Raw genomic sequence first — 6816 nt, forward strand, 5'->3', positions numbered from 1 at the left:
ATTTTTCCCTTTTTTTTTTTTTTTTTTCCGGTTGGGGAAAAAAAAAACAAACCCTTTCCCCGGAAAAAAAAGGGTTTTTTTTTTTTTTTTTTTTTTTTTTTTTTTTTTTTTTTTTTTCTCCCCGTACCCGAAAATAAAAGAAGAGGAAAAAAATATAGTAATAATAATAATAATAATATGAAAAAGTAGTAAAGAAGGAAAAGAAAAAAAAAAAGAAAAGGTGAAGAAGAAGAAGAAGAGAAATGTGAAAAAGCTCATCAGCATCTTTAGCAACAGCAACAGCATAATCATCTCAACATTATATATGACGTGGACAACTTTTAACGAGTTTTTTTTTTTTTTTTTTATTATTATTTTTGCCCTAAACAAACAAACAAAAACTTGAAACATTCATTATGTTGTATAGTTTTAACTTTAAAAAAAAAATAATAATAATAATAATAATGAAAACCACAGACAAACAAATCAAAAACGAAACAAACATTCAATAGTAATTAATAATAATAATAATAATAATAAAATGAGAGGGAGAGAGAGAGAGAGAGAGAGGGAAAAATTGTTTTTAATTGCTATTTCTAACTGAATATACTGATGAAACCGTAGTAAAATGCGATCAAGTGCTTTTTATTTTAAATTATTATTATTATTATTATTATTATCATTGTTATTATCATCATCAATGTAAAAAAAAAAAAGAATGATTTTTTTTTTTTTATTTTGAATTATATATATATATATATATATATATATATATATATATATATAATATATATATATATATATATAGCGAAATAAACTAAAATAATAATAATAATAATAATAGTAATGGTAATGGTAATAAATGTTTCAAAACAATTTTTTTTTTTTTTTTGTTTGTAACACGTCATGACGATTGACGTCATTCAAAATGGCGTCTAATGTAAAAATATCGCAAGACGAGGATGTGAGTAATTTAAAAGAGGGAGAGAAAAAAAAAGAAAAAGAAGCTTTTGTTTCAAAACTTTTCAAACGCGATAAAGTGCCTTTTTTCCGTTTTTTTCTTATTTTTATTTTTTATTTTTTTATTTTTTTTGAATGGGATTTAAAGAAACGCGAATCTGAAGTGGTGAGTGGGAGGGGGGGGAGTGAATTGGTGACTAGATTGACAACTCCAGGTTTTTTAACGGTTTCTTTTACCGTCAGAAATGGAACGTGTGCCTTAATTTAATTATTACTTTCCCTTTTTTTTTTATTTTGGATAACATGCTATTATTATTATTATTATTATTATTATTATTATTATTATCGTGATTTTTTTGCGAACTTAAAAAAAAAAAAAACGGGAACTCGATCGGTTGTGCGGTTATGAATGATAGCAAAAATGCGGTCGCATGCACTGGGAATTCTCGCGAATCGAGCCTCGAAGAATCTTTTTGATTATTATTATTATTATTATTATTATTATTTCTCTTCTTTTTTTTTCGTTTGTTTGTTTGTTTTTGATTTTTTTAAAACAACTATTATTATTATTATTATTATTAACGCGATTGCGATATTTTTTGTGACTCGGCCCTTCTTCTCCTCTTTCTTTCTCTTTCAAACACACGCCCACCCACACCCATACAGACACTTTCACATACAAACATTTTTTTTTTTTTTTTTTTTTTTCCTTGTACTTTAACGGGAAAGTAAAAAGTGCGTACGTCGTATAAAGGTTTTGTGCGTTCACCCACGCACGCCCGTCGAGGGTTTTTGTTTGTTTTTTTTTTCCTTCTTTTTTTTTTTTTTTTTTTTTAATTTTATACCCGGGGATATTAATTATATATATATATATATACATATACATATATAACGATTGTAATTTGAAATTAATATTATTATTATTATTATTATTTTCTCTCGTTTGTTTGTTTGATTGTTTGTTTGTTTGCTTGCTTGCATTGCGAACATTAAAAATAAAACGACGACGACGACGAATCGTTCGTCGGTTTGTTATTTATTATTATTAAATGATTACCCCCCGTACGGGACGCGGATTCGCCCCGCCTCCCTAACCCTCACTCGCGAATCGATTAATTAGACAGGGGGCGGGGCTTGAGTATTTCGAGGGGGTGGAGTCTAGTGATTGATTTTGAATTTTCCCCTCCCTCTTTCCCATTGGAATATATATATATATATATTCAAATTAAAAAAATTAAATATTTTTTATAAAATGATCTTCTTATGATGCTTTTCAAAGATGTCTACTACTGATGTGTGATTAGATTTGATTGATTGAAGATTGATTGATTACTTTCGAATATATATATATATATATATATATATATATATATATATATATATATATATTACACACACACACAGACTTATTCGGAGCTTAGTGAATATTATTTTAATAAGTATATAATACTTATAATTCGATATATATATATATATTCACGCATTATAGTTTAAAATAATAATAATGATAATAATGATAATGATAATGATAACGATTAATGAATTATTAACGAAAAGAAAACAGAAAACGAAAAAAAAATAAATAAAAAGTAAAATAAAAACAAAAAAAAAAAAAAAATTAAATAAAAACATGTTAATAATAAATGGTTTTTGGAATCATATTTAAAAAAATAATGATAATGATAAGTTTTTTTTTTTTTATTATTATTTTTACTATTATTATTATTATTATTATTATTATTTCGCAAAACGGTTTATTTATTATTTATTAGTAATAATAATCAAAAGAAAAAAAAAAAAAATTATGTACATATGTATTAAATAAATCGTTGGAAGAAAAAACTAAAAAAAAAAAAAAAAAAATCATACGCGTGTACGTGTACGTATGTATACACGCGTGCGTACACGTGTGTGCTTATACATATATATATACATACATACATAACTAAGGTCATGATTAATTTTAATTATTATTAATAATATTATCACAAATACTACTACTACTATTATTATTATTATTACTACTACTACTGCTGCTATTGCTGCTATATAACTACTACTACTACTACCATCGTAACTCGATGCTATTTAGATCGATTTATCATTATTATTATTATTATTATTATTATTAATTTTTTTTTTTATTTTTTAATTTTTTATAATTATTATTATTATTATTATTAATATTATTATTAAATAAATAAATGATGAAAGTGCGTGTACGCGGCATGTATACGAATATATAGGCATAAATACGTGCTCACGCGCACGTCAAAACTCGCATATATCTATGTATATGCGCACGCATGTAGGTTACAATTATTATTAATACGATGATGATGATGACGATGACGATGACGATGATGATAATGATTATTATAATTATAATTATTTACGTATTATTATTATTATCATCATCATCACTATTATATTTTATTATTATCATCATTATCATTATCTTAAATATCCATTATAAAAATATGATGGGAATAATGTTTGATAATAATAATAATAACGATTGTTATGATTAACATTATTATTATTATTATTATTAATACTACTAGTGAAATAATTAATGAATTGTTTGTAATGAATGATTAAAATTTTCACAAACAAACAAACAAAAAAAATAAAAATAAATAAATAAATAAAGTAAATAAATAAATGAATGAACAATTAATAATGAGTGAGTGATGAGTGTTGTCAATAAAGAAAATTGACGAAGAAGAAGAAGATGAAGATGAAGAGGATGAAGAGGACATAAAAATAATCATCATTATGATTATTATGATTTTTAAATAAATATGATCGCGAATTATTATTATTATAAAAAGTGAAGAAGAAGAAAAATTAAATAAATAAATAAATAGACTCATAGCTAAAAACTATTATTATGAAATATTGTGTAATGGTTTGTTAATACAATTAATAATAATAATAATAATAATAAAATATAAATGCATAAATAAAAAAAAAAGTGAATGAATAAATTAAATACATACATACATAAATGAATAAAATAGTAATAGTGATGATAATAATGATAATAATAATAATAATAATAATAAATTGAAATATTGATAAAAAGGAGATGAATAAAAAATTATTATTATTATTATTATTATTATTAATAAACGGTAAACGTAATTGATGACTAAATCCGAAATTTTTTTTTCATTTTTTTTCCTTTTAGTTTTTTTTGGGGGGATGAAGAGGGGAGAGGAGGGGGGGGGTTTACGCCGCCGCGGTAAGAAAAAAAAAAGAAATTTTTTCGATAAATAAAGTTAAACAAATCGATATTGATTGATTGATCGATTATTTATTTATATTCCTATTGTTTTTGAGTTGTTGTTTGTTATTATTATTATTATTATTATTATTTAAGAGTTGTTTGTTGTGAATTGAAATAATATTTTGATATTAATGGCAAACGTCGTGAATGATGAACGCATATCGATAATGAAATATAAAAATGAATGAATGAGTGAATGATTGATTGATTGATTGATGGAGATGTTATGAGCACAAGAAGGGAGAAAAATAATAATAATGATAATAATAATAATGAAGATATGAATGAATTATTACGATGTGAAATTTGACTTGATTATATATATATTAAATCAAGGTGAGTAATTAATATTTAATAGCCGTGAGAGTTTTTTTTTTTTTAAATTAATTTGTTTTGTTACTACGGTAAGTAAAATAAAATTGTATCACCGTAATTAATTTTTTTTTTTTTTTTTTTTTTTTTTATTAGATTTTCGTCTGTTGTGTGACGTCAGCGACAATTAATAAATAATTATTAGGTCACCTAAATATAAATTATTATTATTATTATTATTATTATCATCATAATGTTTCGAAGCGGAGAGGGGGGAGAGGAGGGAAAGGAAAAAGAAATCGCCAAAACTTATTATTATTGCATGTCTGTCGTTATTGATAATTGATTAATTTTTCCCTTTGGCGGAACTTTAAAAAATTCTTTTATTACCGAACGAAAAAAAAATGTCGTTGATTGTATCGTTAAAAACGTCATATAAAACATTTTCAACACCGCAACAAACAAACAAACAAACAAACGGGTAATAATAAAAAGAGAAAAAAGAAAAATGGAAGAAAGTTAAAACGTCATATATAAGTTACGTGTATACCGTTATCAACAACGTTAAAATCGATAAGAAATAAGCAATCTGGCGGTCGATTGAGAAAGCTCGCGTTTATAATCTCTATGACCGGAATTTCGCGCCAAATTTTTTTTAATCCGTTTAACCGTTTCAAAACAAAACACGTATACGATTTACATAAGTGACGTATTCGATATCGATTATAATTTATGTTTTATGTGAAAATTTTTTGTTTTTTAATGATGAAAATTAATCCTGATGATGACGAATGATGATGATGATGATGATGATGATGATAAAACACGGTAAGAAACAAAAAAAAAAAAAGAAACATGCATAAATAATTTATAACCTTGTCAACTTTTACCATTTAATAATAATAATAAATAATTGGTATGATTATAGCCATTTTTTTTTTTTTTAAATATTATTCCAATCGGATAAAATCGATATCAAATCAATAAATTAAATAAAATTAAATGGTAGAAAAGTTAACAACAACAAATTAGTCATAAATTATTCAAAAAAAAAAAAAAGAAAAAATGTTTTCAATATTTACCTTATTAATTTTCAACATCACATTGATTAACAAAGTGTTTGCTTGTTTGTTTGTTCGCTCGTTTGTTTGCTTGTTTTAATCGAAACAATCCATTTAAATATGTTAGTTTAAAACAAATGATATTTTTCATTTGAAATCATTTCACCCTAAAATCATAAAAAAAATGTTATTACATCACAAATTGAAAAAAAAAAAAAAAAACAAAAATTTTTTGTTTTCATCAACCATGTTTTGTTTTTTATGTTTATATTTTTTGAACTTGGAGCAATACCGAAAAATAAATCAGACATATTATTATGTTTGTCGAATAATGTTTTTAAATTCTTATCGGGAAAAATTTTAAATTATAATTTTTTAAATGTTTAATTAGCACCGCGAATGTTACACACATATTTCTAAATAGGAACAAACATATAAAATTACCGATTATTATTATTATTATTATTATTATTATTATTATTATTATTACTGTAATTTTAATTATGTAATTTTATTGTTAAATATTTAACTTTAAAAAAAAAATTGGTCAATTCACTTACACGATATTTAAATTCTATTGTTTTTCCCCGTCCCCTCTCCTCTCACTCCTCCGTGTCCTCCCTCCCTCCCTCCTCCGATGAAAACAACATAACAATCATATTTTTCACTTTTTTCAATTTCTTATTGTCAAATCTGAAAATAATAATAATAATAATAATAATAATCGATAATAATAATAATAATAATAATAATAATAATAATAATAATAATAATCGATAATAATCAAAGAAATTATCATTAATAATATTTTTTTTCGGTTATTTATGCCCCCATTTTTTAAATTAATTAACTAAAAAAAAAAAAATTGAAGGGTTGAAAGAAAAGATTGGTTGACGGGGGGTGGGAGGGGGGAGGGGTTGTGAAAAGGAAGTAAAATGTTGGGGCAACAACAACATTGAATAAAATGATCATTATTATTATTACTACTCATTGGGAAAAGGTTGGTGTGTGTGTGTGTGTGTGGGTTGTTAACGACTTTGTTAAACTAATTAGCAATTAAATCAAGGTTTTTAATAATATTTTCCCTAACGTTTTATTTATTTATTTTTTGTTATTAAGGGTTGAATTTTTATTTAGGGATGATGATAATCCTTTGAATGATGATGACTGAATACATAATGGCGTGAATATTTTTCCATTTTCATCAACCTA

Source organism: Pediculus humanus, genomic scaffold (assembly GCF_000006295.1).
Source record: "Pediculus humanus corporis 1103172107416 genomic scaffold, whole genome shotgun sequence".
NCBI lineage: Eukaryota > Metazoa > Arthropoda > Insecta > Psocodea > Pediculidae > Pediculus > Pediculus humanus.